Below are 15,850 nucleotides of genomic sequence, written 5' to 3' on the forward strand. Positions count from 1 at the left end.
CCTGCTTGTGATTTGAAGAATGAGGTTTAACCGACGCACCAAAGTTACAAATGGGAGAATCAGGATTGCGCGTGGGATTGGTATATAACCGTCGAGAATAAGAACTTCAGAATTCTGTTTCCTTTATTTTATAAATGAGACAAAATGATTCATCCTCTGAGTGATTGACTCAAAAATGATTCATCCTCAAGAGATCTGACGGAATCCACTCAGGATAGATGGCATTCTGAAATATTTCAAGAAGATGCTCCATCCATGAGTTGTTCATCGGTTTTTTTGTTTTTTTTTTCCCCTTCTTTTGGAAAATGCTATCATCAATGATATGCTGTTACTATAAGCAGATCACAATGGTTGCAGTTTGGCCTGTTCTGCTAAAAAGAGTTTACGTACTTCATGTTATCCGTTCGCGGAAAAAGTATTCATTTTGGGAAACCAAGAAGCACACAGCCTGTTGCACAATGTTGTGCGATATTATATTGTATTACTCAACATGCAAGAACATTATACAATATTTCGAATATTGTATAATATCTTAAAACGTATCTGTGTTCCTAGGGTCATATTGTTTTGAATCTGTAGTTTTGAATCTGTTCCACCTTAGTCTCCTAGCTGGAAAGAGAAATTTACATTAGTTCTTAGTAGATGCCAAGTCAATGATCTCTGATCTTGGGGAAAAAAAGGGTTTTGAAAATGAGCTTGTCTTTAATAAGAATCGGAATCTGAAGAATCTCTATGACGTCACGCCTCCCTCAGTCAGAAAACCTATAAGATATCTTTAGTTGTTTACTCTGAACGTTATTGCTGCTTTCTGTTTCAGCAATTTGCTATCTTCTTGTGTTGTTAATGCATAAATGGTGGGATTTTTGTGTACATTATTTATTTTCCATGCTTCATCGAATATTACGGAATAAGGCGTCTTTCCCCATTATCCAGCTTATTATCTTTCATTCAATGATATCCGCTAGACGAATTTTCCATAACAATGTTCATGTGATGTTTACTAGTCTCCACAACATTAAAAATTGGTGTTGAAAAAATTTCATTCGCTGCAATTCAAATATAGAAATATTTGATTCGATATATAATCCGGTTAGTAGAGGCCTGTTTTTCGAGCCTGAATTAACAGGTCTCTACATGTGGGGGTTCGGTCCTGGATGCAATGGCCTGGGAAATAGAAAAATAATCTTCGATCCGGTAAGAATCCGGAAATTTCACCATTAGTTTTCGTCAAATTATCTTCGGATCGGCAGTGGCCAGAAAAACTGTTCAAGAAAATCTTCGGTTCGGCAGTGGCCGGCAAATTGTGAAGTTCCTGCAGAATATTATCTCAACGGATATAATTGAAGAAGCACGGGTAGGAGAATTTTCTATGCCATTTTGAATAAAGAATCTTGCAAGCATTTATTTCAAAGATTTGTATATTTTAGAATGATTTTTTCAAGAAAAAGAAACTGTTTGAATGTGTTTATTTTAGAAATTTCTGTTTTGAAGAAATATTAGCATTATTTTATTATATTTATTATATTAGCATTTGTTATTAGGAAAAATAAAGGCATATTCAAAATGTTTAAAAATACCAAAAAGAAAGATTTAATTATTGTCGCTGAAGCAATAGGTGAGGTAGTTCCGGAAAAATCAAATATTGTGCAGCTTAAACAAATTATAGAAAATAGCCAAGCGGCTAAAGATGATTTGGAATTTGTTAAAGACATTATCATTTCAACTGTAGAGGGACGCGAAAAAATAGAAGCAGAGGAACGCGGAAAAATAGAGGCCGAACGAGCGCGTGAAAAGGAAAGACAGTTTGAATTAGAAAAATTAAAACTAAATTTAGCTCATGAAAAATGTATGAGAAACGTTCAAGCGACCGGAATAAGTAGTCCTAACGAACCTCCTCCAGAAAGTCATGCGGAGTTCATCGAGCAAATAATTAAAAGCATCCACACATTGACAATGCCAATACTAACTAAATCAGAAAATTTCAATTTGTTTTTCAATATTTTGGAACGTGCTTTCGAAACAAAACAGGTTAAAACTGAATGCAAAGCCGAAGTCCTTCTAAATTTGTTAAGCGAGAAATGCCGACATGTTTTGTTATACGCGAACGAAAGCGAAATAAAAGATTATGACGAAATCAAAAGAATAGTGTTAAGAAAATTCCAACCATTTGCTAAAGAATGTTAGGATAACTTTCAAGCCGTCAAAAGATTTAAAGGAGAAAATCACGTGCAATTCGTCTCAAGATTAAAAGCGAATTTAGAATATTATTTAGAACTAAGAAAAGTGAAAGATTTTGCGACCCTTTGTGAACTAATTGTAACCGATAAATTGACCAGCACTCTTGACGAGGACACATCCGAGTATATTTTGATCAAACAAGGCTCAGACTGGTTAAAACCGCTGACGTTAGCAAAAGAAATAGACATATACTTCCGCGCAAGAAACAAAAGTTTGTTTTGTAAGAGAAGAATACACATGACTACAGCTCAAGGTCGCGCATCAATAATTCCCGCCAAAATAACGGTCATGTACATGACGGAAATATTGATAGGAAAACTTGTTTTAAATGTAATTCTATATCGCATTTAATAAAATTCTGTCCCCAAAATGTTGATGCTAGACAACATAACAATCAGGGAAGATCCCATGACTCAAATCCTGTAAACTTCATGTTTACATCAAATCAAATTCCACAAGAATTAATAACCGCTGAGTTGGAATACGTAGGTATTATTGTAAACAACGTTCCTATTAAAGCTTTGGTTGATAGCGGAAATGTATTAATGATTATTAATCCTAATTATGTAAAGAAATTAAATTATGTAGGCCGTAGCACAAAAATTAAATTAGCGAACAGTTCAATTGTCAGTCTTCCGTTAGTGGCGATAGATATTAGTCATATTGATAAAAAATCAGAAGCGAAAAGAGTTTTAGCAGCTGCAGATACAAATATTTCTTTTGAATATATTATACCATCTAATAGCTATTTAGATCTTAAAAATACTTTTTTCCAATAAAAATCCTACAACTAAATGCGTTTCTGAAAATAAATCCGAGTGTGAGTCATCAAGTGAAAAAGAATACCAACGTTGCATCATTCCTTCTGTTGATACATAAACGAATCGAATAAATTAATCCGTGAGAATAAAAAAGAAACAAAACATATTTCTTCTCATTCTGCTTGTTGTATAAAAAATGATAATAATTCAACTTCTCTTCTAAGTGAAAATAAAAGTATTACTACTTGTTCGAAAAGAAATGCTGACTCTGAATTTTATTTACAGAGTGATGATATATCTTTGAATAACGATAAATTTGTTGATGTTAATTTAATAACTGATACGTGTTTTGAAAAGAGTTTTTCTGATGTAAATTCTGAATGGTTAGTGAAGGAAGTATGCACAAATGTTTTAAATGTTTATTCTGAAAATGATTTTGATATAGGGTATTTATCTGATAAAAAATATGAAAGATCATGTAATTAATTTAATTTCAAATTATTCTCGAAATAAAATCCGTACTACAGATTTGCAAATGTCTATTATTTTAACTGATGACATCCCTGTGACCTCTCCAGTTCGTAGACTTGCTCCCATAGAAAAACAACAAGTTACAAAGCAAATCGAGGAATGGCTTGCCCAGGGTATCATTGAAAAAAGCTATTCTGAAATACATAAAAAATTGAAAGAACTATGTAAAGATAACAACCAAGTTGATTTCATGGTACAAAATAACATTTTGTATAAATGTCAGGACAACTGTCGTTTGCTTGTAATATCTGAACTAATAAAACACGAAATCATTACGAATGCGCATTCAAAAGGGCACTTTGCCGTGGAGAAAACTAAAAACATTATCGAGGGTGACTATTTTTTCCCGAATATGCAAAAAAAGTATTGAATCGGTAATACAGAACTATGTCGAATGCATCCTAGTCAACCGAAAGCGTGGTAAACCAGAAGGGTTCTTACATCCAATTTCGAAGGAAAACTTTCCTCTAAGTACTTACCATGTCGACTTTATTGGACCCTTAATGTCAACCAATAAAAATTACAATCATATTCTCAGCGTAATAGGTGCATTCTCAAAGTTTGTTTGGTTATATCCTGTTAAAGGTGTCACTGCAAATGATGCAATTACGAAACTGCAATTGCAGGAAGCAATATTCGAAAATCCCGTGCCTATCATCACGGATAAAGGTTCCACATTTACCTCCAAGGAATTCACAGACTATTGCGCGAATCAAAATATAAGTCACATTCAAATTACTACAGGAATACCTCGAGGAAATGGACAGGTGGAAAGGGTTCATGGAACTCTTATCCCCCTGCTTGCCAAACTTTCCATCAATGATCCCACGAAGTGGTACATTCATGTTCAGGCAGTACAACGTGTATTTAACTCTATTGCTCCACCGAGTACAAAATTTACACCTTTCGAACTCATGATCGGTGTGCAAATAAGGCATAAAAATGACCAGAAAATTCTCGACATTCTGCAGGAAGAATATGAGCAATTGGTCATCGACAGCCGCGAGGACATTCGTGAAGAAGCGCGACAGAATATTTTGCGCCTTCAAGAAGAAAATAAAAGAGCTTGCAACAAGCACAGGAAGAAAGCTACTCAATATAATCCAAGTGACTTAGTAGCCGTACAGAGGACCCAATTCGGCAGTGGTTTGAAGCTTCGCCTGAAGTTCCATGGTTCCTATCGCATCACAGAAGCCACACGAGAGGTACCTAGTGGAGAAATTGGGAATACACGAAGGCCCCAACCATACCTCTATAGCAGCAGATTATATGAAGCCTTGGTCTGCAATTGCATAAAGCACCTACTTTTTTTCCTGCTTTGCAAAAATGTAAAATTTTCTTTTTTGAGTTTTTCAGATTGACGAGGACGTCAAGTTCATTAGGACGGCCGATTGTGGTGTACGGAGAGTCATCCTGGCGGCGTTCGCGTCATCACTCAACAGCCAATAAGTAGCTATCTGATTCCCACCATTAAAACTGTATTCAGTACTGTAATAGCGTTCATCGATGTTCGTTCAGTTCATTAAATTCGTTTATGTTAAAATAGTGTGTGATTCTTGTAATATGAGCCATCTCAAAGCATTCATCTCAACCGGACTTTCCCCTAGGGCCCGTGAGAGATATTTGATTTGATATATAATTCGGTTAGTAGAGGCCTGTTTTTCGAGCCAGAGTTAACATGTTTCTACATGTGTGTGTGTGTGTGTGTGTAAGCATTATTTTGTTTGAAGCAGAAGGCAGGTTTGAAGACATAGATGAGACATTTTACATTTTTAAATTCATTTTAATATCCATTCCGGGAAAGCATAATTATTTATAAGCAGTGACGCGGACAAGGCACGTCCGCCACATCGCGGCACAAAAGCAGAAGTGGGGAAGAAGAGCGAAATAAATTATCCCTCTTCTTATATAACCTGAGATTTTGACAGGGAAAATATTTCTTTACAGTGCTAATATATTATTAAGAATTCGATAGGGATTTTTGCTACACGCGTCGACGTGGGAAGCACAGGGATCTTTTAAAAAAGAATTTGTGTCGTCAGCGGTATTTTGTTCCTTCACTAGGAGTGTGGGAAAGTTAGGCTTTTAGCCGATTCAGCAATTTTACAAATCTCTCTTGAATTAATTAAGTAGAGAAAGTGGAATTGGATCACGAAATCAGAGAATGAACTTACTCTGGGCTAAATTAAGACAAAATCTTGGAAATTAATTAAATTGAAATTAGAGTTTAAAATATCATTACATATATATATTAGGTTGGTGCATAATTATCAGGCGTTTCTTTGACGTGCTATATTTTAATATAAATTTACAATATGTTATAAATTTATGAAAGAAAATATTCTTTTAGGTTATAAAAATGTGTCGATAACAATACTCATTTCGTCGTATTATGTTGTATCGCTTTGAGAAAGGATGGAAAGCAGCGCAGTCATTTCGCGATCTCAACGAGCTAACGGCAAGGGCACAGTCAGAGAAAATCGATGCAGGGAATGGTTTGCCCGTTTCAAATCTGAAGGCAGTAGCTTGGAAAATAAACCACTGAAGGGTCAACCACCAGATTTCGACGACCAGGAACTTTTGGCAGCTGTGGAAGGAGACGAAAGCTGACAACTCGAATACTACCCAATAATTTCAGTGTGGACCATTCAACCATCGTTGGGTTATTGAAGTAGAGGGTGACTACGCTCCGGATTAATCATTTTAAAATTTTATTGTTGAATTTTTATGTTTACTTTTTCATAAGAAACAGTGTTCAAGAATGCCTGATAATATCATTTAAAACGCCTGATAATTTTGCACCAATCCATTATATTCAACTGAGAATCCACATTTCAATTCATTTTTTAAAAAAGTGTCAGTGATTATTTTAGAGATAAAACAGGGTGTCTCTTTAAAACAAATTTAAGCACTTGTTCCTGAAATTTTTGTATATTTCGAGAATAGATGATTTAAATTATTTCGAGTGGCAAGTTGAAATATTCCATTCTTTATTGTAAGTCCATTTGTAAACAATACTCAACTTATTGATTTTCTACTCAAAACGTTCAACAAGCCTTCATCATAGTGCCACACGTGAAATTCATCTTTAGCTTTTTTTTTTTTTTTTTTTTTTTTTTTTTTGCTTAGTTATCAAAAGTCATATCATCAAAAATGATTATGGAAATATTCAAATGGATGATATTGGGAACAATTTAATTCTCAACCATAGCGATCACCATCTTCAGAATCGAAGGACAAAGAAAGAAAAGAAAAAAGCTACACCAAAATATACTCGATTACAGTCACTATTACTGCTTCAAATGACATAACATTATTTGTTGCTTGAAACGTGCTGATTATACTCTTTGAAACCAATGAAATTGTATTAATTTTCCGGTTTTGGAAGTCAGTTCAAAATTGCCAGAGGAAAAGACAACATGGCGAATCTACATCCGTAAGCCAGCTCAGAAAGGAAAAAGTTTGTATTATTGGTAGTGGTCACTAGATATCAACAATAACTTTAAAAAAATCTTTAAAAGGTGGCATTAAAAAGTAAATCGGTATTTAGATTCTGCACCTTATATGTATATATATATATATAGTAAGTCAAAATGAATACTGGTATTTCAAAGTTTATTCTGCAATATGTAATTAATGTATTTATTCAAAAAATATATACATTCAGAGGTATTATAAGAAAGTTTTCAATGCAGTCCTTACAAATGTTTGATTTGCTCTTTTATTATGCGGCATGCATCAAATTTGTTGTGTAATTTTTGTCAAACCATGTATAACATTGTATTGATGAAGACTTTCAAGTCAGTCATTGTCGTTGTATTTGGAGAGATATACATGTTATCCTTTATGACCCCTCCATAGGGCCGGCTATCTGGAGGATGTGGTGGATGCTATGCACCGGGGCCCTGCAATCACGGGGCCCCAACATGATCAAGAACTAAAATAATGTTCTGAACAATAATAGAGATATGGAAAGAAGAGAGGAAGAAATTTAAGCGAACAATCGACGGGTTTGGAAATATACGAAGTTTACAAATATGTTCCAGTCTAGTCCAAGTGTGCAGTATATTATAAAGTAAGTATATTTACGGTTGTTTACCTCACCTACTAGGTTCGATTGCATAGAGTATTTTGATTATTCGTATGATAAGATGCTTAATATTGTTAGATTTAATTATGTCCATGCCGAGAAAATATCTCTCTGGGTATCAAAAAAGAAAATTAGCAGAAAAGAAAGAAGAAGAAAAACTAAATTTCAAAAAGTCACAAATAGATTTGTTTTCTTATTTACGAAATAATTCTGAAAATGAAATTGTTTTTACTTCAGAAGTTACAATTCAGGCTTCAACTGGAGAAGAAAGTTCAGCACAAACTACACAATCTTGCAATGAAAATGTAGAAACAATGAAATTCGTTGAAGAACCGTTATTTATACAAATATGATCGAATCAGAAAATAATGCTGAAAATGACAATAACAAATATGATTAAGAGAATATAAGTGATAAAGATTTGTGGCCAAGTATTATAATTGATAAGTTAAGAATTTTTTATGTTAAAATTTGTCCTGTACAACATAAAGAAGTTTCTGCAAAGAATGCTGAAGTAAGAACATAAAAAATGGTTTGCAGATTTAGCATCGATAAGTCACGGGATTTTTTTATGTAAGAAAAAAAATTAATTTAAAAAACAGTCGATAGGTGGCGCTGGTATGAACGGCTTTGGTGGAAAATATGCAAATGTGAAGGCGGTTATAAATACTTACGCTCTTGATCCAGAATCAGTTCTCCATTGCATGCTATGTGGAAAAAGATTAAGCTTTGTTGGTGAGACTGTTTAACTTGAACCAGGAATAAGCGACTGTTGCGCTGCGTAAATTCCGACTTCGGAAAAATGTAAAGAATGGGAAAGCATCTTTAACAGTGGCAGGACATAAAGCTTGTTCAGCGATTTGAAGAAACTGGATCGCTGGAAGATCGTGTAAGGTTCGGACGACCAAGTCTAATGCACACACGTTCGGAGTGAGTTACAGCCGAAATGTTAACATTAGCTTCCGAAACCGCGACAGGAACTAGCAGTGCACGAAAAGCTGGCAGAAGCTAGGGATTACCACCATCCTCTGTACGCAACATTCTTCATGGAGTCCTTAATCAATATCCATACAAATTAGAGTCTTGAAATGTACTTTTAGCATCGAATACTGTAGAGAGAGAAGCATTTACGAAATGGGCTTTATCCAAAATTGAACATGATCCCTCCTGGGTCTTTAACATCTTGTGGACAGATGAAACTCATTTTTCTCTCCATGGCGATGTTAGTACACATAACTGTCGCATCTGGGCGACGTCAAATCCACCAGGGTACGCTGAGAAACCACTGCATTCCCCAAAGTCACAGTGTGATGTGGGTTTGCAGATTCCTTCATCATATGTCCTTTCTTCTTTGAAACACAATGTCCGGTAAATGGGTGGGAAAAGGTGACAGTAAATGCTCATCGTTATTTAACGCTTTTGCACGAAACGGTTGTCCCATGTTTGCGTGAAAAAGATGGACTTTCTGTTGTTACTTTTATGCAAGATGGACAAACAAGTCACACTGCTATTCCAGTCAAGGAATTTTTGATACAGACGTTCGGGGAAGAGAGAATCATTAGTAGACATTGTAAGTTTCTTTGGCCTTCTCGGTCTCCAGGTATAACACCAGAAAATGGGAAAATTTTAAATCCCGAATGAATCTATCCCATCCATTCAATCTATCGGAACTGAAAAATTCAATCCGCCGAGAGATGTCATGTATACAGCCGGGCATGCTGCACTCTGCCATTGCTGGATTTGTGACACGCCTGCAATGGATAATCACTTGTGGTGGTGGATATGTTGAACACATATTGCAATAATAAAAAAATTTATAACATTATTTTTGTTATTTGCGTGTCTATTCTTTCACTTATGTACGAAACGCCTCCTAGCGGCTATTTTTTTAATAAAAGATTTCTTCTTAGCTAAAAAACTCCCATGACCTATCGACGCTAAATCTGCAAACCGTTTTTTATTTTGCTTACTTTTACGGGTTTTATAAATTTTTAAAGTTTTTACGGACTTTTTGCCCACCCGGTATATTATGAATTATAGAGGACAGGTTTACGACAACGGTAGCAACATGAAAGGAAAATATAAAAGTGTACAATCTGGAATAATTGTTCTAAACCCTCGTGCAATTTATGTGCTTTGCCTATCACACTCTTTTAATTTATTAATTTGTGATACCGCTTCCAGCAGTATATATTGTATTTTTTTGGACATTACAACTTTTATATTGCTTTATTTCCTGCGTCTACAAAAAGATGAGAAATTCTCCAAAAGCACTTAAATATACCTCTTAAATCATTATGTCATACTCTTTGGGTAGCCAAAGGAATTCGGTTAAAACAGTATTGTGCACTGCTTGACCAAATCTGTAATGCCCTAGAAGAATTTATTGATGCTAATAACGATAATACATCTATATCTGAAACCAAAAGTGTATTGGATTCAAGACAAGAAATGCCATTTATTTTATGTTTAATAGTATGATTTACAATATTGTTCAAAATTAACATTGTCAATAAACAACTTCAAGCAAAAACAATTCTTCTTGAATCGGCTTTTAATTTAATCATGAAAATTAAAACTGAAATCCAAAATGTGAGAAAAAATTTTAACACATTTTTAGACGAAGCAAAAGTGATAGAATGCAATTTGGATATTTTGAACATTTTCGTAAAAAACGAATTCGAAACAGAACAAGATTATATTCTGAAATAGTTGAAGATGTATTTATAAGAAACCTGGTAAGAGTATTTAGATGTTATTTTTTAACACTGTAATTTACACTGTTATTCTGCAGATGGAAGATATATTTAAAAGTATTAATTAATCACTGATATAAAAATTGTAGAGAAACATGAATTAGAAAAATGTCCATAGAACTTTGTAAAGTTTTACAACAAAGATGAAGATGAAAACCTAATCCAAGAAATAGATTTGCTAGGGGATTTGATTTTCAATGAAGGGAATGTAAATAACTCACAAGACACATTGCAGTACATACAAAATAATAACTATAATGAACTATTTCTAAATGTATTAACACTGTTAAAACTTTTCTTTACGTTGCCAATTACGGCAGCCAAATGCTGAGCCCTCTTTCAGCAAATTAAAATTAACAAAGATTATCATCGGTCAGACCTTTGTGCGGAACGCTTAAATGCACTTGCTATACTAAGCATTGAAAAAAATGCATAAAAAATTATAATTTTTCTGACGTAATTAAATGCAAAAACGAAAACGTAATAAATAAACACACAATAGTATGATATGTTCGTTTGTATTTTTTTTTATACTTTACAAAAAAGTTAGGGCCCCTAACGGCTTCTTGCACCTGGGCCCCTTCATAGAGAAGACATGCTCGGGGATTGTGTTGGCCAAGGTATATACGACTAAGGCAGAATTGTCATAATATTTCTTTCTTTTAGGCATTCGTAATAAATCGTGTGTATGTGCCTCCTTGTAAAGATACAGTGAATTTACAACAGTTGCTATGGCCAGCATCGATGCTACACTTTTCGCAAGAATTGAATTACTGACTTCATGCATGCCGTGTAACAATAATTATTCATTAAAACATTTGTGAAGACTACATTGAAAATTTGATTGTAATACCTTTATATGTTTGCATATTTTAAATAAATATATTAATCACATTTTGTGTAGTAAAGTTTTTAAATCCTAGATTAATTTTGACTCACTTTTTCTACACATATTGCTATGGAAATTTTTTCGGAATTCAAGATCCGACACAGGGGGTGTGCGATGAACAAAGTCGAACAAATTCAATAGTAAATAACGACGTTTTATTCTACATAAAAACACGAATTCGCAGATAATAAAATACAACCGAAAATTAACACAGAAACAAACATTTGCAATAAACAGCAATATACAATCAACAAATAATAAATAAATATCAAGGCACGTAAGAGAATTTACAGGAGAGAGACTTCGCTCAACCACTCATGTCTTTCGAATTGTTTGCTACTCTCAACTGATTATTTTCTTGCCGACTCACAATTAACTCATTACTTGATTGACTACTAGTCAGGATTTTTACAATGTTCGAGACAGGATACAGAATTTTCTAGATAGATCTCTATAACTCGAGTCTTGATGGATAGATTGCCAAGATTCTTGTAGTTTCTGGAATCTTCGATTTCATCATTAAACTCAGGGATAATCGATTCAACATCCATCATGGCTGTTTACGAAACTATCTTTCTTAACACGGAACTAATTGCTCTGGGAAGCATTATTACAAATTTGTAACGATATGTGTGCAGGATGTCCACTCTAATTATGGCCTTTCAGTACTTAACTTCTAAACCATAAATTATAGGTATATTATACCAAATAGGAAAGTCCATTAAATGAAGTAAAAAATTATATTTTATAAAAGAATAGTTTGATCAAAACACTCTTCCATATTCCTCGCCAAACTTTCTTAACTAATGCAACAAATGACCATTTGATGGTATATTATGAGGACCTTCTAGCAACCACGAGTGACTGTTATTCGTCTTAAAGGGAATTGGAAACATTTGAAATTTCAAAAAATTGATTTTTCAATTTTAGTCTAATATAATGGGTGCATTTCACTGACTACAGAAATGTATAATTTGTATAAGTATAAAAAGTCAAAAAGTTTATAAGCTATCTATTCACAATGAATCTAACAGGAACTCCTATGATAAAAAGACAAAAAATTTTCAGTTTTTCTCGAAACACGTTTTCTTCAAATATCGATACGCATAGAAGGTTCTGTTCATTACAATCGAATGAAATTTTATATAACAATATTTACAATCATTGTCCATCAGCTAAGCATATATTTTTTATTTTTTTCTGCATAGTAGTATTGATCTTTAAAAGCTATTTATCATACAAAATATCACTTATTTTCTTAGATTTTAAAATTAAACATTCATGAATTTTTTTATAATCTTTATCATTAACATATTAACATGAAAATTTTATTGTAATTATTAAACTTATGCTCCTATATTACGCTAATTTAGGAGTATTTTTATTCAGAATTTTTTTTTTGATGTTGCCACTTTGTAGTTAAAAACTTGAAAACTATTGCAGCAAAACACATATACGATTAGCATTCAGAAACAAATTCTTTAAGCATTTTTTTTTCTATTTTATGATTAATAAATTATTTGTTCTAAATGTCAAATTTGAGATGGTAAAATTTTTCATCGAGATCAGTTGACTACAGGAACAAAATTTAATCCTACTTTTATGTTCTAATGTAATTTCCTACCTTTGTTGATAACGTAACATGATTTTGATTTTATACCTTTTCCAAATATATAACCATTTAGTGTAAAACTTCATGTGTTTATTAAGTAATGCGTGATCAATTAATTGTTTTCAGATTTCAACTGGCACCTTGTATTACCTACCAGGAAACTACTAAAGAGTTGATATCACTATCGAAAGTTAAATCCGAAACTTAACAAGTGGTTTGATTATAAATATCAGTCGAACAAAGAGTTATATCTAAGAGAGATTGTGATCTTAAGGAGCTATGTGTTGGAACAGTTGTATTAAGGATTATGTAAGGAGTAATTAACCAATCAAGGGTATTATTACTTAGAGATGGTGAAATGGATCCTCCCTAAAAAGTGTGTTGCAGAATAAAATCGTCAAAAATGAAAGTAGTAAGAGACAAAGAAGTGTTTGTTTGTTCAGAATCGAAACCTTGTGGAGAGTATTAGTTAATAATATTAAATTTGCACTCTGAGACTGGATCTCGATTGTCGAAAATTCCAAATTCAAATTTTATCTGAATTTGTTGGGGATTATTCCGTCATATATGCTTAGAAGAGTAACAACAACTCTATTTTATCTATGAGAGTGAAAAAACATTTTTTTAAAGAAAAAGATAAAAATGCTTTTTGAAAAGTGCAAAGGAGGGAAGCAGAAAATGTAAGTATCCTAAAACAAAAACTTTCAATATTTAATTTAATTTGAATGTTTTTACTAGGTTTTGCTACATGATACGACAAACTTTGTCAGTGATTCTTTGAAAAGAAAAAAATCGAAAATTTCAAAATGAGTTGGTGTTTTAAAGTAAATTCAGAACAGACGATGTCACCAATTGAATACAGCCTGATGGAAAAGACAATACATAGTTTGAAACATATACATTCGTATAGTGGTTTATTTATATTTGACTGTTGCCATTCGATAATAAGTAAAAAGAGCGATATCTTAGCCATGCATGCTTGCGTTTTATAAATATTGTTGTTGTTTCAAATGGCACTTGAACACAAGAAAAAGAGAATTGCATGACAGAGGGTCGGACCAAGTCAAGAGATTTTCAACACGATAACAACCCTTCTAAACGAGTACATCTAATTTAATTAGAGCTAATAAGCAAATTATTTTCTGATTCCTCTTTTAATAAAAACCACAGAAAATTTTGTAAGTAGAAGCATGAAAGTCTGTGCTTATAGACAAATGTAAGAAAAATATCTTATACATTGGTACTTTGAAAAATTGCCAATGATTTTGCAGACCTTATAAAAATTTAACTTTGTACTATTTGCAGAAGTCAGTCTTTTTATACAATTCTATGTTATTTAATGAAACTTAACAATGGGACGCTCATGTCAAATAGCAATATTTAAAAAAAAAAAAAAAAGAAGCTTTTTCACTTTTTTGGGAGTGGGGAGGCACTTTATGTAATACATTAATGACATGGTTTTAAAAAATTTGTTTCATGAAGGCTGATCTATAATTAGGTCTTGGTAATTAAAACCTAAATATCAGTCTAGCTAAGAATTAAGTTAAAATCAATACTTTTTTAATAATATACAAATGGTGCATTTTTTTGAAGAACAGTGATTATAAAAACATTTTATTGCTGAATAGCTTATTAGTAAGTGTTCATAATATACTCGCAAGTATAACTCATTAACAAACATATTGATCAAGAAAATGGAATAGAATCTTGAATACAAGTATTACGGTATGCTCTCCAGTTAAAAATTATAATCCCACTCTCACAGTTACAGCTGCATTGACAAAATTTCGAATTTTTCAAATAGCAACACACATTTTTTTCTCCAATAGAAACGTGAATTTCATCGTAAAAAAAAAAAACCTCGAAGTTCGAATGTCACCAGTTTTCGCTCTGAAAAGCAGAGCTGCTCACTAAGCAGATTTGAAAACATTCAATAAATGGCACAGAAGCAATAATAAGGCATATATTTTTTATGCTTCACAAGTTTTTGGCGTGTCCGCCTCATACAAGCCGACACTTTGCAATCATCTGATGGTGCATAGTATCGTACATACCATGTGAAACGATATTACTTGAGTATCATTTTGAATGGAATATTTTAAATCAGACAGTTTGCGGATTTAGTGATTGGATTTCAGGTATTTTTAACATCCAAAAATTCATTGGAGTAAGGTCGTGCGATTTTATTGGTCACAGGAAGATGAAATGGGAAGGAATAATTCTGCCATCAAAGTGTTGCATTAGCAAAAGTTTGACAGAATATCTTACATATATAGAGAGAGAGCAGCACAATCATGCATTCACAGGACGTCAGGCACAATATTTCGCAACTGTAAATCGGGAATGACATAATTGGTCAACATTGATTCATAGCAAGCATTTGTTTTCGTACAAATTTGCAGATCTTGAGGAATAAACTCTTCAAAAACATAAGGGTCAAAAAAAAAAAAAAAAAAAAAAAAAAAAAAACCACACAGTCATTTTTTTTAAAAATTTTTTTTTATTTGGTGCAACAGAAGTTTGCTCACATGGGGATTCGAATCTACCCAATGTTGCAATTCTCCAAATTAATGTCATCAGGTGGAATGGAATGGAAAAATATGTCTATGGAAAATATATCTTGTTTGTCCACAGAGACATGAGTAAAGACCAGATTTCGTCAGAATATAAAGAATGAAAAATTCAGCAGCAAAATCCAAATGCAATTGCTGATTATCCTTTTGCAGCATATGGTTACACTGCACTGGGACGGAAATATATGAAGAAAAGAAAGTAGAATTTTGAGGACTATAGAATTCAGCTCATACAGCATGTATGAAATTCCACACGAGATCACAACATGATATTCGCTTTGTACACTTCTGCAACAACCTCAAAAGGAATGGAAAACCCTCCAAAACAAAGAATTGCATGTACAACTCATTTTTTCAAATCAGCGCATGAAATCCTTTACAGTTTGTTTTAAATATGGGT

The sequence above is a fragment of the Argiope bruennichi genome, chromosome 9, assembly GCF_947563725.1.
Source record: "Argiope bruennichi chromosome 9, qqArgBrue1.1, whole genome shotgun sequence".
Lineage (NCBI taxonomy): Eukaryota > Metazoa > Arthropoda > Arachnida > Araneae > Araneidae > Argiope > Argiope bruennichi.